Here is a 21,740-nt window from a genome sequence, read left to right as displayed (position 1 = left end):
CAATTCCCTTTCTGTGGCACCCTAATTTTTCACATATACATTTAGCTCATTCAAGTCACAGTGTTTAGCTATGAATTAGACAAGCTGAGGGATGGAAAATTACAGTACCTTTCAAGTCTCTTGATATAATGCTGCAACAACCTATAATCATATAGGCTGCAAAAATAGGCTTCTAAACCTGACTTCTAAGTTCAAGGCAGTCTTTGGCTTTCTGAATTCTTCCTCTGGCTTCTCCCCTGCCCTACCATCTGTACATATTTCCAACACACAGAAATGTAAACAGAGTGGATTTGTACCTTGTTTTAGCTTGATTTGCCATAACAAGCCATAAACTGGTTGGCTTAAACAATAGATATTCATTTCTCATGGTTCTGGGTAGTCCAAGATCAAAGGGCTAGGCAGGTGTTAGCTCTTTTACTGGCCTAGAGATCACCACCTTCTCCATGAGTTTGTACCCACTTTGCAGAGAAACGGGGAGCTCTGGTCTCTCTTATAAAGCCACTCATACTATCTTGGGGGCCACAATCTCATCTAAACCCAATTATCTATCAAAGACCTAACTTCCAAACCCCATCACATTGATGGTTAGAGTGTCGTATCATTTTGTTGCATTCAATTAGTAGCATATACTGAAAGCATATAGTGCATGCATGCATGCATGCTAAGTCACTTCAGTCACGTCTGATTTTTGTGACCCTATGGACTATAGCCTTCTGTCCACAGGATTTTCCAGGAAAGAATACTGGAATGGGTTTCCATGCCCTCCTTCAGGAGATCTTCCCAACCTGGGGATTGAACCCTTATCTCTTATGTCTCCTGTATAGGCAAGCAGGTTCTTTACCACTAGCACCACCATATGGGAAATCCCCATATGGTGCATGTGCTGTATTAAATGTAGAAAGTGTTTTTAAAAATAAAATTGATAGTTATTTTTCTGTTAAAAAAAAAGATGCCTAGATGGCTGAATTGAATCTTCATAGAAGTTTGGATAATTTCCAGATTTCTTAGAGTAAGAGTATGATATACTTTTACTGCTGCTACTGCTAAGTCACTTCAGTCGTGTTCAACTCTGTGCGACCCCATAGAAGGCAGCCCACCAAGCTCCCCCGTCCCTGGTATTCTCCAGGCAAGAACACTGGAGTGGGTTGTCATCTCCTTCTCCAATGCATCAAAGTGAAAAGTGAAAGTGAAGTCGCTCAGTCGTGTCCGACCCTCAGTGACCCCCATGGACTGCAGCCTTCCAGGCTCCTCCATCCATGGGATTTTCCAGGCAAGAGTGCTGGAGTGGGGTGCTCCTTTTACTACTTGACCCTAATTTCCTTGGTTTCTGCATGCCTCTCCTCCCTGGACTCTACTCTGTAGCCATAATTGGTTTCATTAGCCTTCACTCAAAATGTCTGATTCTTTAAATGGCTTTTCATATACTTGTCCCCTCTGCTTGAGATGCCATGGGTCAACTCTTACTTATCCTTCAAGATTAAGTTTCACTAACATCTTTCATGACTTCTCCTTTTCCCATAAAATGTTAATGATTCCCTTTTCTACTTCCCTCTCATTTTGTTTGCACTTCTATCACAACATCAAAACTATGAGGTTGTTTAATTACTGTTTGCATATCTATTTCTCTTATTAGACTGTGACACACTTGGAGATGGGGTAATTTATAATAAATCTTTTAGTTCAGCAAACCCAGATTGGTGCCTGATCCACATTAAGACTCAGTATATGAAGAATGACTGAATTAATCATTAACTTAGGTCACACAGAAAAGTATGAGATCAGTTGTTTCTCAAGTACACCTTGGACTATAAAAACTTGCCCTTTGTTTCACACAATCCCCTCTTTCTAATCTGTTCAGTTTTGCCTGTGATTTTGCTGCTTCTTAGTTATACCCTCCCTTGCTGCCTGCTGCAGGAGATCTAGATGTTCTAACTCCTACATCACTCAAGCAGTGTTTCCCAAATTTGCTTAACTGTAAAGCTCAGTGAGGATACTTGTTACAAATACAAATTCCTGATTTCAATCTCAGAATACTAAATAGAAGCTGCAGGGGGTTGAGTTTACCAATCTGCATTTTAAAACACATCCCCCAGATGATTCTGAAGAAGACAACCGTGAACAGAGGGTAAGCTCTGTTTTCAAACAACTGTTTCCTCCAGTGGCCACTTGTCTTAGCTTAGGACTTCATTAAACAGTAGTTTGGTTTCCTCAGACATAGAAAGAAACTCTCAATTGAATGTCCTTTCTGAAGTACTGGAAACCCCTTTAATGGACTCCAGAAATCTCCATACTACCTTCTCCATGCAAAATTCACTGCAGAAACTTCAGCCTGCTGACTCTGTTCTTGGATGCTCACTGAGTTTCAAAAGTGTTGCCCCAGCTGCTGCTGCTACCCCTAGAACAGCTTTGTGTATTGCAGTCTGCAAACTGATTCTGATGAGTTGTGACAGCTTGTGCTCTGTGGGTTTACCTTTAATCAAACTAGACCCTGAGGATGTATGGATTCCCTGTAGAACGTACAGATTGGGTGTCACTGAGGGTTAAAAATGAGTATGAAGACTACGTACTTACATAGAGCCTGGCTCAGGGTAAGCACTCAATAAATATTACCACTTCCTAATATTTCTGTTGTCAGATGGACTGCATCAATTCTTCTTTTGATCCTGACTCAAGAAGACCTATACTCTCTCTTTCTCTCTCTCTCTATATATATATATTTAAATTTAATCACTGAAATATAAAAGTATCTTAATCCTCTAAACTAATTCCACTACTTCAATTATTTTTGATTAATTATAATCTTACAGAAACATATTTTTTCATAGAATGCCAAAATTCAATGTATTTGAGTAATAGAGTCAATGTATTTAATTCACAACATTCAGATTGCAGAGGCCATAAACTTGCTTTGTTGATTCAATAAGCATAATAGTATTTTAAAGCCTTCTTGAATACTAAATATTACTTGTATTAGTTAACTATTACTGGGTAAGAAGTCACTCCAAAACTTAGTGGCTTAAAACAACTACCACTCATTATTTCTCATGAATTTGTGAGTTGGCTAAGTGCTCTGAACTCGCTTGGTCTATGCTGGGCTCACTTATATATTTCTGGTTAGGTGGAAGGGTGCTGGGGGATAGTCTACCTGTTCTTGTGTTGCCTCAAATTTGTTCAAATGATGATCACCCCATCTAAGGGAGAAAAGATAGGTGCAAAGTCTCTTGACTAAGGTTTTGTTAAGATTAATTACTTAGTTAAAATGACTAATGAGTTGACTAAAACGGCTAATGAATGTTATTTTTGCCACATTTTATGGATCAGAAAAATATATAAGTTAATCCTTGATCTAAGGGATGTGAAATAGACTTCATCTTTTGATGGAAGTTGCTGAAAAGCATTATTTCAAAGCACATACAGAGACTACTATTGGGATAGTTAATGCAATCAGTCTGCCACATTAGTCATGCAGCAAAATATTTCATTTTGGGAGTCTTATGAAATTTTCAATTAAAAAAAGGCAGATTCTGAACTAAGGTCAAAATCATGCCCCTGATTCCGTTATCACCCAGAAAGCCATAAGAAGTCACAAAACTATCAAATGATCATTTGCTTGTCTTTAAAATAGTGATAGCATGAACCTCATGTAGTTATCATGACTACATGACTACATGACCATTATATAAGATATCATAACAATAAACACCTAGCAGGGTGACTGGAAAAAGGTAAATACAAAGATATATTGAGTTAAGTTAAAATAATGAATTGTTTTTAATTTTCTTTCTTTAATTTATTAACTAGAATCTCAATTTTTTTATTTGCTTTCCTTCATATATCATCTTTATACCAGATTTTTATAATCTTAACATTAATTTTATAATTTTAACATTATTTCTAAAGAAAGTAGTCTTTAGCAATATTCATCCTTCTGAAACATGTTTTCCAAATGATCCTTTCATCCTGACTAAATGAGTAAACATTTTGTTGTTGTTGTTGTTTGGTGGTGGTGTTTTTTAATGATGCTTTGTATTTTTAAGAAACAAAAACTATATCTGACCAATTTAAACAGAAAGGAAACATATATAAGGAATACTTTAGCATTCACAGAATTGACAAAAGCATTGGGAAACCAATGTCAGAAAATGAGGAAAGAAATGTACAGCAAAATCATATCAGAATTAGTCTCTAATAGCTTTAGTTCAACTCACAGGCTCTTAACCATACCAAAGATCCTCACTGAATACATATTTTTTAATTGAGGTAATACCAATTTATAACATTATATGAGTTTCATGTGTACACATCATACCTCTTAATCTGTATACCCTATAGTGTGAATAATTTTTGTCTCCTCTGATTCTCATGTCAAACCTCCAAGATCCAAAATTCTATGCTAGAGCATCTGGTAGACTGAGCCGAGGTCACATAGCCCCACCACAAGTATTAGAAAACTGTAAAAGAGACTCTCTGCCCCATCTGTCTTACACTGTGGAAAGAAAGACCTTGACATTGCATTTTCTTGAGGTCCAATCAAATAAGAAGGATGTTTGGGATGCTAGGAAGACCAAAACAAATGTTCACTGCAATCTACCCCCTTAGTTGTTCAATATCCACAGTTGTCTTTTTCTCACATTGTATTTCATAAAAGAATTCTAAAGTTTAGTATAGGGCAATTTTGTCTTCTGTATACTCAGTCTCTTGACAAAGGAGGCACCCAACAGTTCAGCTCTGATTAATATCCATTATTCTCTCAATCTTTTGTGATTCTCATCTCAATATTCTGAAACCTGTGGAGGAGAAACAAAATTGTAACCACCAACCTCCCAGGGGTAGGTATTCTGTTAGTTCACAGTTGGTGATCAATAATTTGTACACCTATGGCTGATTCATGTTGATGTTTGATGGAAAACAACAAAATTCTGTAAGGCAATTATCCTTCAATTTAAAAAATTAATTAATTAAAATTTTTTTTCCAAAAGACTTAGATATTTCCCATTTCCCAGTATAGTACAGTTACTTTGTAAATAGTTACTGATCTCTGAGAAAAGATGGGAGAAATATTCACCAAGCATATATTTGATGTGATTTCAGAATGTTTCCCAATGAGTCTGGCTCCCTCAAAGTGTAGTAGACTCGGGTCTTGACAACATTTTCAATATGAGAATTGGGATGAATGGCTGTAACAGTAACATTATGATTCCATTAGCTTCTCTCATATAGCTTTTATTTAAAAAAATAAATAAATAAACTGCTAGCTGTTCACTAAAATAGGCATCCTTTTCTCCCCTGGACCACAGCAAGTTTATAGTTTTGCTTCCTGCAACTGCATGTGGCCACATGACAGAATTCTAGTCAACTGAATGTTACTTTAAATGCTGTCTACCACTTCTAGATCTGGTCATAAAAACCTCTTACTCCTTCATATCCTTTTTCCTTCCAGAGTATCCCAAGATCCCACATTGAAGCTGCATGTTGAGGCTGGCAGAGGCACCATCATCCTGGATTACTGAACAGCTCTGTAGTGTCTATGTCCTCCTTCCTCAACTTCTATCCTGGAACCATTTGTAATTGTTATTTGGGAAAGAAATACAATTTTTGAGTGTTGAGGATTATATATTTGTGCATATATTTGGTGTGAGTGTGTGTTTGTACTTGGTACATATTTTCACAGTCTGTCCTACCCTAAGTAATAAAAGCTTTAGTGTACTGTACATATATTGTGATTCTATGAAACCCTATAACCAGTTAGCAACTATCAAAAATCTATGACCATTTTAATTATCACAAATACTCTCATCATCTCATCATAACCTGCCCCTTTGCCTCAGATTTCTATCAGGAAGCTCATTTCAACTTTATATTCTCCCATGAATATATCGTGTTTATAAAAAAAACTAAAGGGAAAACAAAATGAAAAACGGGTATCAAAGCACTTTTCAAAGCTTTGGCATGCACCTCATCACTTTTTGTGGACTTTCATGGGGTATATAGTAAAAACAAACAGAACAAAATAGTAGGTCACAAATGATACATATTTTCTAGCATTTCTAATTATAGAATCTTTGAATTCCGTTATACCAAGAAAAATATCTTAATTCAAGAACGATATCTTATTTCAACTTCATTTGGTGTGTATTTTCATTGAGTTCAGGTTTTAGTCAGCAAGCTATATGATTAAATATCTCCAGCTGTTAGAACTAGCAATAATTATTTCAGAACATTAAATGTCTTATCATGCATATATATAGGTAAAAGTTAAAAATCTAGAAATAATAAAATGTAAGAGATAAGCAATGAAGATTTTTTTTGAAGAAATAACTTATTTAGATTAAGGACTTGCAGCATCTATAAGCAAGGAAAAAGAGTCACAACCAAGGGAAGAAGGACTCAAATAGCAGGGGTAAGGGGGCCCTGTGGGCTTGGGGGTCAGGTTAAACAGGGTACTCTGAATCTTTCCTATTTTGGCTTAACACCAGTTCTTAGATTTCTGCTTAACTCTAACCAAAGCTCTAATTTTCCCAAAAGAGATTTGATGATTAACTGAAATCAATGGGTGTTACAATTTGGCAAACTATAGATTCAAATTTTGCATTTGATTCTTGGCTCCTGCAGGCCTGCAACTATAGCTGTAATATGATCATAGAAAATGTGGGGATTTAGAATGTGCATTAAGAATTTAGGATTTTCGAGCTTGCCATTCTCTTTTATTAGGACACTCAAAAAATGTCCTAAAAAATAGTCAATGGACTCCATCATTCCTGAATTCTATTTTTGCTGTTCCAAAGCAGAAGCAACTCATTATTTTACAGCTTTGCTTTCAAAGGACAATTTATTTTGGGAGTACACAGTTGATAATTTAATTAGAAAATCCATCCTTTCAAGTTATAGTCTGCCAGAATTATATTCCTGAAACCCAGCAGGATTATGTTTATTTTCAGGCCCAAATAGGCAAGATAACTAATTTCAAATTCTTTGAACATCCATTACCTCTCCTGTACTTAATAGTACCATTCAGTGTTCTTGTTTCTAAACAACAGAAACATCTCTGGTTAACCTGCTCAGAGAGTAAATTCATCTAGTGACTATGGACTGGGAAAGATATCAACAAGAGGTCTGGAGAACCAGCTTTCAGAATGGGCAGAGAAAACAGGAGAAAAGCACAGCCTAAATAAACTCTTGCTGCTGCTGCTAAGTCACTTCAGTTATGTCCAACTCTTTGAGACCCCATAGACGGCAGCCCACCAGGCTCCCCCATCCCTGGGATTCTCCAGGCAAGAACACTGGAGTGGATTGCCATTTCCTTTTAGGTCTGTCTCATTAGGCCTACTGGGCCTGTCTGACCTGTTTTCGGCATCACTACCACGAGACATTGCCTGAGTTCCTAAAAGGCTCCACTGAACTCTGCTTAAGAATGATATTTCTGTACCCTGCTCTTCCATGCAGATCCTTTAAGTATTTTGATTACTCCTTGTATGATGTAATACTCCCAGATGATAAGACATTTGGAGGAGGAGAAGTGCTGAATTACAAGTACGCACTACAGTAATTGAGTAATGAAAGAGTAATTAGGCCTTAGATGTTTTAATCCTTCTTATGTAATTTTGTCTAACTGATGCAAAATGCTCTGATCGTAAGTGAAAATTCTGGTCAAATTATTCCAAATGTGATTGTCAAGAACCAAACAACTTTACAGGAACTCTCACCTGAACTATGCCCTAGTTTTTCCCCCATTGTCAAGTAGCTATTTATTTATTTAATTTTCATTTTATATTGGAGCATTGTTGAATAACACTGTTGTGTTAGTTTCTGGTGTATGGCAAAGTGATTCAATTATCCATACACATGTATATTTTCTTTTTCAAATTATTTTCCCATTACAGTTCTCAAAAAATATGGAGCAGAATTCCCTATGCTATGCAGTATGTCTCTGTTGGTTATCTATTTTAAATAAAGCCGTGTGTACATGATAGGTGGCTATTCAAGTCTTGAACCAGACATCAGTCAAGTTTACTGGAAGCAGGATCACTGTTCATTTAAAGATCATGGTCATGCTGTCTTCACCCTGTCTCCTCTCTTCAGGAGTTCACAGTTCCTTGTGTATACTCATCATTGCTTTAGGGTTTAACTAAAATGATAATGATCTCAGAATCTAATTTAAGGATTAAGAGAGAGGCCCCATTTGGTAAGCCTCCTCCTAATCTATATTCAAGAAAATTAGAGATACCAAGGGAACATTTCATGCAAAGATAGGCTTGATAAAGGACACAAATGGTATGGACCTAACAGAAGCAGAAGATGTTAAGAAGAGGTGGCAGGAATACACAGAAGAACTGTACAAAAAAGATCTTCATGACCCAGATAATCACAATGGTGTGATCACTGACCTAGAGCCAGACATCCTGGAATGTGAAGTCAAGTGGGCCTTAGAAAGCATCACTAGGAAAAAAGCTAGTGGAGGAGATGGAATTCCAGTTGAGCTATTCCAAATCCTGAAAGATGATGCTGTGAAAGTGCTGCACTCAATATGCCAGCAAATTTGGAAAACTCAGCAGTGGCCACAGGACTGGAAAACGTCAGTTTTCATTCCAATCCCAAAGAAAGGCAATGCCAAAGAATGCTCAAACTACCACACAATTGCACTCATCTCACACACTAGTAAAGTAATGCTCAAAATTCTCCAAGCCAGGCTTCAGCAATACATGAACTGTGAACTTCCTGATGTTCAAGCTGGTTTTAGAAAAGGCAGAGGAACCAGAGATCAAATTGCCAACATCCGCTGGATCATGGAAAAAGCAAGAGAGTTCCAGAAAAACATCTATTTCTGCTTTATTGACTATGCCAAAACCTTTGACTGTGTGAATCACAAGAAACTGCGGAAAATTCTGAAAGAGATGGGAATACCAGACCACCTGACCTGTCTCTTGAGAAACGTATATGCAGGTCAGGAAGCAAAAGTTAGAACTGGATATGGAACAACAGACTGGTTGCAAATAGGAAAAGAAGTACGTCAAGGCTGTATATTGTCACCCTGCTTATTTAACTTTTATACAGAGTACATCATGAGAAACACTGGGCTGGAAGAAGCACAAGCTGGAATCAAGATTGCCGGGAGAAATATCAGTAACCTCAGATATGCAGATGATACCACCCTTATGGCAGAAAGTGAAGAGGAACTAAAAAGCCTCTTGATGAAAGTGAAAGAGGAGAGTGAAAAAGTTAGCTTAAAGCTCAACATTCAGAAGACGAAGATCATGGCATCTGGTCCCATCACTTCATGGGAAATAGATGGGGAAACAGTGGAAACAGTGTCAGACTATTTTTGGGGGCTCCAAAATCACTGAAGATAGTGATTGCAGCCATGAAATTAAAAGATGCTTACTCCTTGGAAGGCAAATCATGACCAACCTAGATAGCATATTGAAAAGCAGAGACATTACTTTGCCAACAGAGGTTCGTCTAGTTAAGGTGATGGTTTTTCCTGTGGTCATGAATGGATATGAGAGTTGGACTGTGAAGAAAGCTGAGCGCCAAAGAATTAATGCTTTTGAACTGTGGTGTTGTAGAAGACTCTTGAGAGGCCCTTGGACTGCAGGGAGATCCAACCAGTCCATTCTGAAGGAGATCAGCCCTGGGATATCTTAGGAAGGAATGATGCTAAAGCTGAAACTCCAGTACTTTGGCCACCTCATGTGAAGAGTTGACTCATTGGAAAAGACCCTGATGCTGGGAGGGATTGGGGGCAGGAGGAGAAGGGAACAACAGAGGATGAGATGGCTGGATGGCATTACCGACTCAATGGACGTGAGTCTCAGTGAACTCCGGGGGTTGGTGATGGACAGGGAGCCCTGGCGTACTGCGATTCATGGGGTCGCAAAGAGTCAGACACCACTGAGTGACTAAACTGAACTGAACTGAACTGAATCTATATTCTCCTTCCTAAATTTACCTGAGCTCAGGATTGGGAGGTATTAAGCTACTTTGCCCGTGGGTAAAATGGTATCTTTGCCCTGTGTTTTCTATGTGTAGGTAGTTCCTTTGGAAATTCAGTGGGGATATGGAGTGATTATCTAAACAGAATTTGGGAATACCTCGATCCTCTCATCAAATAATATCTTCAAATCATCACTCAACCACTGAAAACTTGCTTTACTAATCAATGATTTTCATCTGGAATTCTGGCATAATGCAGAGGGAATCTTACTTTAAGAAACTCATACTTACACCTTTTGATTCCCTTACAGTTTGTCAGTGGCTGAAAGAACTAACAGTATTGTCTTAAGCAAAATGATATTTTGAGATAGTTATAGACTCACCTGCAATTTTAAGAAATAATACAAAGAACTTCCATGTACCTTTTACCCAGTTTCCCCAACAATAACTTTTTTCTTTTTTTAATTTATTTTTTTATTGAAAGATAATTGCTTTACAGAATGTTGTTGTTTTCTGTCAAACCTCAACATGAATTAGCCATAGGTATACATATATCCCCTCCTTTTTGAACCTAAAAATATGGAACATTTCACGAATTTGCATGTCATCCTTGTGCAGGGGCCATGCTAATCTTATCTGTATCATTCTAATTTTAGTATATGTGCTGCTGAAGTGAACACCAACAATAACATTTTAAAACTACAGTTTGCACATGAACAACCCAAGAGAACTAGAGCTACCCACCACCTGCAGAGTCAAAAATCCATGTATGAATCTAGAATTGGCCCTCCTTATCTGAGGTTCTATACTCCAGGATTCAACCAACCATGGATATATACTAAACATTTATTGAATAAATCTACATACAAGTGGAGCCATGCAGTTCAAACTCGTACAGAACAATACCACAATAAAGATACTGACATTGAATTGTCAAGGTACAGAATTTTCCATCATCACAAGGATCTTGCATATTGCCATTTACAGTTTCCTCAGGTCTTAAATTTTGTTAACCAGAAATCTGTTTATTATTTCTACAATTTTAATCATTTTAAAAGTGTTATATAAATTGCATCATATAGTATATAACCTATACGTAGGGGCTTTTTTTTTTTTAACTCAGCGTATTACTCAGTGTGGAGATTTGTCCAAGTTGTTATATGTACCAATAGTTCATTGCTTTTTATTGCTGAGCTAGATTATGTGGTTTGAATGTGCTAGAGTTTGTTTAACCATTCACCAGTTGAAGCACTTCTGTGTTTTACTAATGTTGGCCTTGTACAAATACAGCTACTGTAAACATTCATGTCCAGATTTTGTGTGAACAAAAGTTTTCTTATCTCTGGAGTAAAGGCAAAGAAGTGGAATTGCTGGGTTGGATGGTAGTTGAATGTTTAATTTATTAAGAAACTGCTGAATTGTTTTCCAGAGTGGCTGTAAAATTTTTTACTCCCACCAGAAATGTATGAGTGATCTAGTTTCTCAGTATCCTTGCTTTGGGTTCATTTTGCCTTTCTTTTTATAGGTTTTCAAGGAAGGGCTTAATTATCAGTTTGAGACTCTTTGTCATCTCTAACACATGCATTTAGTGCTATAAATCTCCCTCTCAGCACCATTTTAGCTGTATTCCAAAATACTTATATGTTCTATTTGTTAACTGAGTCTAGTCACTGAATTTTAATTATTATATTTTATGGTTCTAAAATTTATATTTGGATTTTCATATCTTCTATTTAATGGTTACAATGTTCTAGTTCTTTGCTGAGACTTTCTATATTTGCATTTGTTTGTATCCTGTTCATAACCGCTTCTAGAAGCATTTTTATGATGGTTGCTTCAAGATATTTATAATCCTAACATTACTTTTACCATGTTGTTAATGTCTATTGATTATCTGTTTTGATTCAGTTGGAGCCCGAAAAGGGTATAAGTTCAGTTCAATCACTCAGTCATGTCCGACTCTTTGCGACCCCATGGACTGCAGCACAGCAGGCCTCCCTGTCCATCACCAATTCACGGAGCCTACTCAAACACATATCCATTGAGTTGGTGATGCCATCCAACCACCTCATCCTATGTAGTCCCCTTCTCCTCCTGCACTCAATCTTTCCCAGCATCAGTGTCTTTTCAAATGAGTCACCTCTTTGCATCAGGTAGCCAAAGTATTGGAGTTTCAGCTTCTACATCAGTCCTTCCAATGAACATCCAGGACTGATTTCCTTTAGGATGGACTGGCTGGATCTCCTTGCAGTCCAAGGGACTCTCAAGAGTCTTCTCCAACACCACAGTTCAAAAGCAACAATTCTTCTGCACTCAGCTTTCTTTATAATTCAACTCTCACATCCATACATGACTACTGGAAACACCATAGCCTTGACTAGATGTACCTTTGTTGACAAAGTAATATCTCTGCTTTTTAATATGCTGTCTAGGTTGGTCATAGCTTTTCTTCCAAGGAGTAAGTGTCTTTTTATTTCATGGCCTCAGTCACCATCTTCAGCAATTTTGGAACCTCAAAAAATAACATCTGCCACTGTTTCCACTGTTTCTCCATCTATTTATCTATTTCCCATGACGTGATGGGACCAGATGCCATGATCTTCGTTTTCTGAATGTGGAGTTTTTTTGGGGTGTTTTTTTTTTTTTGAGTTTTTTTTTAAATTTTATTTTATTTTTAAACTTTACAAAATTGTATTAGTTTTGCCAAATATCTAAATGAATCCACCACAGGCATACATGTGTTCCCCATCCTGAACCCTCCTCCCGTACATATATACAATGGAGTATTACTCAGCCATTAAAAAGAATACATTTGAATCAGTTCTAATGAGGTGGATGAAACTGGAGCCTATTACACAGAGTGAAGTAAGCCAGAATGAATGTGGAGTTTTAAGCCAACTTTTTCACTCTCCTCTTTCATCAAGAGGCTCTTTAGTTCTTCTTCACTTTTTGCCATAAGGGTGGTGTCATCTGCATATCTGAGGTTATTGATATTTCTCCCAGCAATCTTGACTCTAGCTTGTGCTTCATCCAGCCCAACGTTTCTCATGATGTACTCTGCATATAAGTTAAATAAGCAGAGTGACAATATACTGCCTTGACATATTCCCTTTCCTATTTGGAACCAGTCTGTTGTTCCATGTCCAATTCTAACTGTTGCTTCTTGACCTGCATACAGGTTTCTCAAGAGGCATGTCAGGTGGTCTGGTATTCCCATCTCTTTCAGAATTTTCTACAGTTTATTGTGATCCACACAGTCAAAGGCTTTGGCATAGTCAATAAAGCAGAAATAGAGTTTTTTCTGGAACTCTCTTGCTTTTTCTACAATCTGGCGGATGTTTGCAATTTTATCTCTGGTTCCTCTGCCTTTCTAAAACCAGTTGAACATCTGGAAGTTCATCGTTCATGTATTGCTGAAGCCTGGCTTGGAGAATTTTGAGCATTCCTTTGCTAGTGTGTGAGATGAGTGCAATTGTGTGGTAGTTTGAGCATTCTTTGGCATTGCCTTTCTTAGGAATTGGAATGAAAACTAACCTTTTCCAGTCCTGTGGCCACTGCTGAGTTTTCCAAATTGCTGACATATTGAGTGCAGCACTTTCATAGCATCATTTTTAGGATCTGAAATAGCCCAACTGGAATTTTATCACCTCCACTAGCTTTGTTCATAGTGATGCTTCCTAAGGCCCACTTGACTTCACATTCCAGGTTGTCTGGCTCTAGGTGAGCCAGACAATCACACCATCATGATTATCTGGGTTGTGAAGATCTTTTTTGTACAGTTCTTCTGTGTATTCTTGCCATCTCTTCTTAATATCTTCTGCTTGTGCTTCTGTTAGGTCTGGTTCTGTTAGGTCTTTACAGTAGGTCTGTTAGGTCTGCTAGGATTTTATAGTACATGTGGTCACAAAGAGTCAGACATGACTGAGAGATTTTCACTTTCACGTGTTCATTTTCTGCCAAAAACTCAGCAGTGGCCAGAGGATTGGAAAAGGTCAGTTTTCATTCCAATCCCTAGAAAAGGCAATACCAAAGAATGCTCAAACTACCACACAATTGCATTCATCTCACACACTAGCAAAGGAATGCTCAAAATTCTCCAAGCCAGGCTTCAACAATACCTGAACCGTGAACTTCCAGATGTTAAACTGAGTTTTAGAAAGGCAGAGGAACCAGAAATAAAATTGCCAACATCTGCTGGATTGTAGAAAAAGCAAGAGAGTTCCAGAAAAACATCTATTTCTGCTATTGACTATGCCAAAGCCTTTGACTGTGTGGATCACAATAAACTGTGGAAAATTCTTCAAGAGATGGGAATACCAGACCACCTGACATGCCTCTTGAGAAATCTGTATGCATGTCAGGAAGCAACAGTTAGAACTGGACATGGTTCCAAATAGGAAAGGGAATATGTCAAGGCAGTATATTGTCACTCTGCTTAATAAACTTATATGCAGAGTACATCATGAGAAACGTTGGGCTGGATGAAGCACAAGCTAGAGTCAAGATTGCTGGGAGAAATATCAATAACCTCAGGTATGCAGATGACACCACCCTTATGGCAGAAAGCGAAGAAGAACTAAAAAGCCTCTTGATGAAAGTGAAAGAGGAGAATGAACAAGTTGGCTTAAAACTCCACATTCAGAAAACGAAGATCATGGCATCTGGTCCCATCACGTCATGGGAAATAGATGGAGAAACAGTGGAAACAGTGGCAGATGTTATTTTTTGAGGTTCCAAAATTGCTGAAGATGGTGACTGAGGCCTTGAAATAAAAAGACACTTACTCCTTGGAAGAAAAGCTATGACCAACCTAGACAGCATATTAAAAAGCAGAGACATTACTTTGCCAACAAAGGTCTATCTAGTCAAGGCTATGGTGTTTCCAGTAGTCATGTATGGATGTGAGAGTTGGACTATAAAGAAAGCTGAACGCAGAAGAATTGATGCTTTTGAACTGTGGTGTTGGAGAAGACTCTTGAGAGTCCCTTGGACTGCAAGGAGACAGTTCATCCTAAAGGAGATCAATCCTGAGTGTTCATTGGAAGGACTGATGTTGAAGCTGAAACTCCAATAGTTTGGCCGCCTGATGGGAAGAACTGATTCTTCTGAGAAAACCCTGATGCTGGGAAAGATTGAATGCAGGAGGAGAAGGGGACTACATAGGATGAGGTGGTTGGATGGCATCACCAACTCAATGGATATGAGTTTGAATAAACTCTGGGAGTTGGTGATGCACAGGGAGGCCTGGAGTGCTGCGGTCCATAGGATCACAAAGAGTTGCACTCGACTGAGTGATTGAAGAGAACTGAACTGAACTTATAAAACAGAAATAGATTTACAGACATATAAATCAAACATGTTATCAAAAAAGATAGTGGGGGGACAGGAAGAAAGAAATTAGGAGTTTGGGATTAGCATATTCATGTTACTATATATAAAATAGATAAACAAGAACCTACTATATAGCACATGGAACTATATTCATTATCATGTAATAAGCTATAACCGAAAACAATCTGGAAAAGACTATACGCACACACATCCAACTTACTTTGCCTTACTCCTAAAGCTAACATGACGCTGATAATTAACTATACTTAAATTTTTTAAATGCTTAAAAAATAGAGGCACAAGTGTAAGTGTGTCTAAACCAAAATTTTAATTTTCAAACAGTGAAAGGTTAATTCTTTTTAAAGTTTTATCAAGGTGTTTCTTCACTAGAGTGGGAGCTGAGTTATACAGTAGTGTATGGGTTTTAAAATTTGACAGGTTAATATACAAATCTCTATCCTGTTACTAACATATGACTGTGTCTTTTCTTTAAATTAGGGACCCTGTATCTGTGTTGTTGGTTGGATAGATATGCAAAGTATGAGGCATATTATAAGATTCAATCAATGATTATTGTATACTGCCAATGAAAAAATACTCCACTGAGTCTATTTTGTGCCATGTCACAGAAAAGTAGGTTCCAAAATACAAAAACCCTTATCTTAAAAAAAAAGATTTCCATTCAATGAGAAAGTCATAAAGCATATAAAGAACTATTGCATATGATAACAGACAATAAGCACTATAAGAAAACAGAAAAACATGCTGTAAAAGACAAGAGCGTGTAAACACTTTCTTGCTGTTAAGTTTAAGGAGACTTCAAGAAAAATACAACATATGAGTCAGATCTTTGAAAATGTTAAAATTTTGAAATACAGTGATGAAGGAAGCTAATCCTGAGAGAGAAAACAGAATGAGCAGTTACGTATACCAATATTTTTAGGAACCAAGGTTGCATTGAATAGATTAGAATACAAGTAACCGGAATTGGCATGCTGATCTATAAAGGTAAAATGGGACCAGGTTATTTCACCTGAATTTGGTAATTAGGAGGAATATTTTGTGCCTTTGAAGCAGGGCAATATCTTGATGATTTGTGATACTTCATCTAAATGTGTCTGTACTATATATTAGAATGGTAAGAAAATGGAGACTGGGAGCTAAATTAATATAAAAAAAATTCAATACAGAAGCATATAGGTTGTGGGTAAAAATGATCAAAGTTAATTGTAGTATTAGCCCTAATTTATATGTACAAACAAACCCACCTTCATGGATGTATCTCAAGTCTGTATTTTTAGCACTAACATCTTCTGGACTGTTCTTTCTACATTTCCAAATGTTTTTGAAAATTATGACCTAAGAAAGTATCTTACCTTTGCAAGCTTTGTTTCAGTGTTCTGTACATCAGATTACTCATTAGTCAGTCTTTTATTTTATTCAATAAATAACTAATAATTTCCTTGTTCTAGGTATTTTATTTGGTGCTAAGAAGACAAAGATGAATAATACATAGACCTTGCCCCAAATAATAATATAATCTATTATATATACATATATATATATACACACTCCTAGATTATATTATATATTATATACACAAAGTATAAGTCCCAAAACTGTATAAGGAGGTTAATCAAAATATAAATTATAAAACAGTGTGAGGGTGTTAATGAATTTTTGCAGATTAGTTGATGACTATACACTGCTTCTCTCTCACTGTAACATAACAAGTCCCTAAATAATTTATAGCATAATAATTTTATAATTCTTGTTCTCCAATGATTATTTTACAAAGAGATCTGTTTTTCATGTTTATATTCTCCATTGGAAATACAAACTAACCTAACAAGCTACAAAAGTAGTTTTAAAGGGTATGACTTTTCTTATTTCAAGAGGAAGTTTTTCTTTTATTAAAGATGTACAATTACATTGTCATTTAATGTTAGAATTGGAGAGAGTTTGAAGGAAAACCAAAGCTTAGAGTATGAATAAGATCTTTTTTTTCTGAATCACAATACAACACTTATTCCTTTTGTTAATACATTAAACACATACTTATTCAGTCCTTAGTCACAAAAAATTAATTTGAATAATATGCATGCTGCATGCAAGCATGCTAAGTCACCTCAGTCATGTCTGACTCTGTTGAGGATATAATCAATTTTTGGATATTATGCATTTGAAGTTTCTGGGGTCACACAGTTGTATGATGCTCTCCAGCTGTCTTGGGGTAGCCAGATTTCTAAGCTAGACTCTGAGATTCCTATCTTCTAATTTACATGCCCTTTAAAATTCCAGAAGAGTGAATATGATGAGATACCATTCCCCTTATTAGGTTAAAGATCAGTTGACTTTGATTTAAAACCTTGATTTAAATCATATCTTTGGCTTAATCTAAACAGGTCAGCCCTCTAAAAGAAGATGAAGTGACAGAGAGATTCTTCTGTCGGCATCAAAGATGAAGTAAACTGATATGATAAAGAGAAAGAGGCCACAAGGCAAAGAACTGAAGGAAGGCCTTCAGAGGCTGAGAACAGGCCCTAGTTTATAGCTAGCAAGAACAAGCAATAACTTCAGTCAGAACAGCAAGGAAATTAATTTTTCCCTCCCTTAATGAGTTTGCAAGAGAATGCTAAGCCTTAGAAGAGATTGCAGGTCTAGGCTTCCCAGATGGTGCTAGTGGTAAAGGACCTTCCTGCCAATGCAGGAGGCGTAAGAGACACGAGTTCGATCTCTGGGCGGGAAAGATGCCCTGGAGGAGGGCGTGGCAACCCACTCTGATACTCTTATCTGGAGAATCTGATGGACAGAGGCACTTGGCGGGATCCAGTCCATAGGGTCAAAAAGAGTCAGACACAATTGAAGCGACTTAGCATGCATACAGGCACGAACACCTTAATTTCAACCTTGTGAGACCCCAGAAGAGGATACAGTTAACTCTCACATGGACTACAGACCCATGAAAGCTCTAAACTCATAATTTTTGATTTGTGTACTAAATTTGTGGTAACCTGTTATGCAGTAGTAGAAAATACACATACTCAACAGTTACATGTGGAAGAAGAGATAAGAAATTTTTGTCTGATTTATGTTTTCCTCTGGTTTGAAGACAAATTAATGGCTCAGTAGAGAAGAAATTAAAAGAAGGGGATTTATTTTGTAAGAAAAAGAGTTAAAAAGAATCACAATGAAGGTTGATAATAGGTGTGGTAAGTACAAAGTTTGAGAGAATTAAAAGAGTGGGAAGCCTTGGTAACACAGTAGGCACTGAAATATAAGACTGCAATGGTGAAATGGATATAAATGCTACCATTAGGTATAGGAGAGAGGCCTACTAAAAGGCCTGACAAAAAAATAAACAATCTTACTGAGAGGACAGAATTCCAATATGTGACTCCTGAAGGAATCCAAGAAGGAACAAAAAACATCTTGAAAGCACGATATATGCCTGGGGATGGGAAACCATCAACAGACTGTTCCTATCTTTGGCACCTGGGAGGCACATAAAGATTAACTGTGTCTTTGTACTTGAGGCAGAAAAACAGGGATACTAAAATGTTAAATGTTAATGGCACAGGATTATCACTGAAGGCCACTTGGCCGGCTATGCTCATATAAACTTGTACAAGTAAGTCTCAAAAAGTATAAATAAGTAGACTTGAGATCAGCTTGGGCACCTTCACCTCATGGGGGTGTTGGTGGTAACTTTTTTGAGTGTTTCTCATTCTTTCCCTGTACCACGCTTTCAGGAACCTGTGCTGTCGAGCTGGACTCGACAATTAGAGGTTGATAATAGAAGTGAACTACTTATGTGAAGTATGTAGATGATGGTTGAGATAGAGCCATTGTCTACCTGAATCTTGAAGATATTCATGATGATGACAGGAAGGAGGAAAAAATAAATATTATGATCTAGGTGCCAACATCTTTAGCAGGTAGCAGGATAGTGAAAGTGAAAGTCACTCAGTCAGGTTAGTAGAGGTCTATAACTAAACCAATGTTGTGAGCTGAACTGTACCGCTCCCCAGCCCAATTTCTATACTGAAGCCCTAACCCCCAGTAACCTGTGGATGAGAATGTATTTGGCAGTAAGGTCTGTAAAGGGGTAATAAGCTTAAAACAAGATCTAAAGGGTGGGTACTAACCCAATATGATCAGTGTTGTTATAAGAAGAGGTTAGGACAAAAGAAAGACAAAGAGGGAAAACCAAGAAAAGACACAAGGAAAAGAGAAAAGAAACCTCAGAAGAAGCCAACCTGCTGGCATCTCAGTCTCAAACTTCTGATCTTGAAAACATGAGAATGTAAATTGTGGTGATTTAAGCCACTAAGTCTGGGTACTTATTACAAAAGCCTTTGAAAACTATTAAAATTATTAGATGGAGTAAAAGATGCCTATTGATGTGCCAACATATTCTGATACAGCCTTTGGCCCTGAGTAAGTTGTGGGTCAATACATCAGTTCTTGATTTGCTCATACTTCCACATAAGCAGAATTGATTGTAGGGATAATCATGAAATAAATACAGTGGCTCTCATGGGTCCCAATTTCTTCTGAAATTTTTTTTGTCCATTGCTAGTAAGATGTTTCTTTATACAATCCTTCACAGGTCACATTTATTGTATTATTGGATTAGACGTTTCCCTTCTCCCTAGAAAAATGTACCATGATATCTTAGCAAAATACTTAAGCAGAATTTACATGGTTGGGGATAAAAGAATAATTCTTCCAAAGGTAGATGTTTAAGATGTACAACAGCTATCATTTCAGGTTAACTCCCTGGGTTGGGAAGATCCCCTGGAGAAGGGAACAGCTACTCACTCCACTATTCTGACCTGGAGAATAGTCCATGGACTGCATAGTCATGGGTCACAAAGAGTCAGACACGACTGAACGACTTTCATTTTCACTTTCTCCCAAAATCCACTCTTCTAAATACTGTTTTCAGGCTGCCTCCTAGACTATAAGGTCTCTCATAACTCTGAAAGGAAAGATTAATTTTCCCCTAAAATCCTCTATTATATTGGTAATTATGATTTGGTCAAAGATGGGGAAATTTTTTCTGATTTATTTATTTATTTATTTTTACTGTGGCTTGAAACTGAAATAATGGCTCACTGTAGAGGGATAAATGAGAAATATTTTTTGTTAAGAAGAAAAATAAACAGTTGAGAAATAAAAAATCACAATAAGGGCTAAGAAAAAATGTGATAAGAATAAAGTTTGAGAGAAGTAGAAGATTTTGAGAAACTTTTGGGGGTGTGTATAAATTCATAAATATTTATGTTTATGCACATATTGGGTCATAATGCTAAGTGTACTTCTTATATGTAACACCATAAGAAATTTAATGTTAAAAGGCTCTTTCATGTTGCAAAGAAAAGCAGATTTCTTCAATTAAAGGGAGCTCATTACCAGGATGTGCAACAGGGCCTTAAATTGGAAAGTTTCAACTAAGGCATCAATCTAAAATAGATGCTTCACTCCAAAAGAGGTGTGTGTTTTTTCTTTTTCTTTTTTTTCTAAGTTTTAAATTAAATTGCCAGAAATTAGTTATATGACTTTGAACCCTATTACTATTAGCAGTAGTAAATAAGGTCCAATACTTTGGCCACCTGATGCAAAGAACAGACTCATTGGAAAAGACCCTGATGCTGGGGAAGACTGATGGCAGGAGGAGAAGGGGGTGACAGAGGATGAGATAGTTGGATGGCATCATTGACTCAATGGACATGAGTTTGAGCAAGAGAGTAAGTTGGTGAAGGAGAGGAAAGCCTGGCATACTGAAGACCATGGAGTCAAAGAGTTGGACACAACTGAGTGACTGAACAACAACAAAAAAAGGTCAAAAGAGTAAAGATGATTTCTTTGAAAGTAGTCATTGCAATTTTGGCAATATACACGCACACAGCGTATCTGAAGCCTTTCATCACAGCAGCTTGTAACTGTACTTTGATGACAGGAGACTAGACATGAACTGTGGCATAAATTTCAATCTGAAGTAACCTCAGGGACCTTGGTCAGCTTTTGGATGGACTCTTGGGAGCAGAAGTGGAGAAAGTAATTGTATGGCCAATTTAAGATGCTCTGTGTACATGAAGGGGCTTCCCTGGTGGCTCGGATGGTAAAGAATCCACCTGCAATGGAAGATACCTGGGTTCGATTCCTGGATTGGGAAGATCCCCTGGAGGAGGGCATGGAAACACACTCCAGTGTTCTTGCCTGGAGAATCCTCATGGACAGAGGAGCCTGGGAGGCTACAGTCTTTGGGGTTCCAAAGAGTCAGGCAAGAATGAGTGACTAAATGCAGCATGGTATACATGAAGAAAGTCAGAATTAGAGAGACTCAGCCAGAAAATCTCCAGAAAATCCACAAAAAATGCCTCCACATGAATCAGCTGTCAATATTTGCCAGGCTCAGAGAAGATAAAATCCCTTAACACTAGAACCTCTGCAGCAGCAATGGAGAGAGAAAA

At 37.3% G+C, this 21,740-nt stretch overlaps 1 long non-coding RNA gene and 1 other non-coding gene across 3 annotated transcripts in view; both read right to left on the bottom strand.

Moving 5' to 3' along the window:
• LOC123334037 overlaps nt 1–21,740 on the bottom strand; it is a 217,264-nt gene that overhangs the window by 12,392 nt on the left and 183,132 nt on the right. The window lies entirely within an intron of this gene.
• LOC112587532 lies at nt 10,504–10,610 on the bottom strand. The gene has a single exon (XR_003112064.2). It is a non-coding gene; the product is annotated as a U6 spliceosomal RNA (small nuclear RNA).

Source organism: Bubalus bubalis, chromosome 1 (genome assembly GCF_019923935.1).
Source record: "Bubalus bubalis isolate 160015118507 breed Murrah chromosome 1, NDDB_SH_1, whole genome shotgun sequence".
Lineage (NCBI taxonomy): Eukaryota > Metazoa > Chordata > Mammalia > Artiodactyla > Bovidae > Bubalus > Bubalus bubalis.
The sequence above is the reverse complement of the archived record's forward strand: the minus strand, read 5'-3'. Positions and strand labels throughout refer to the sequence as shown.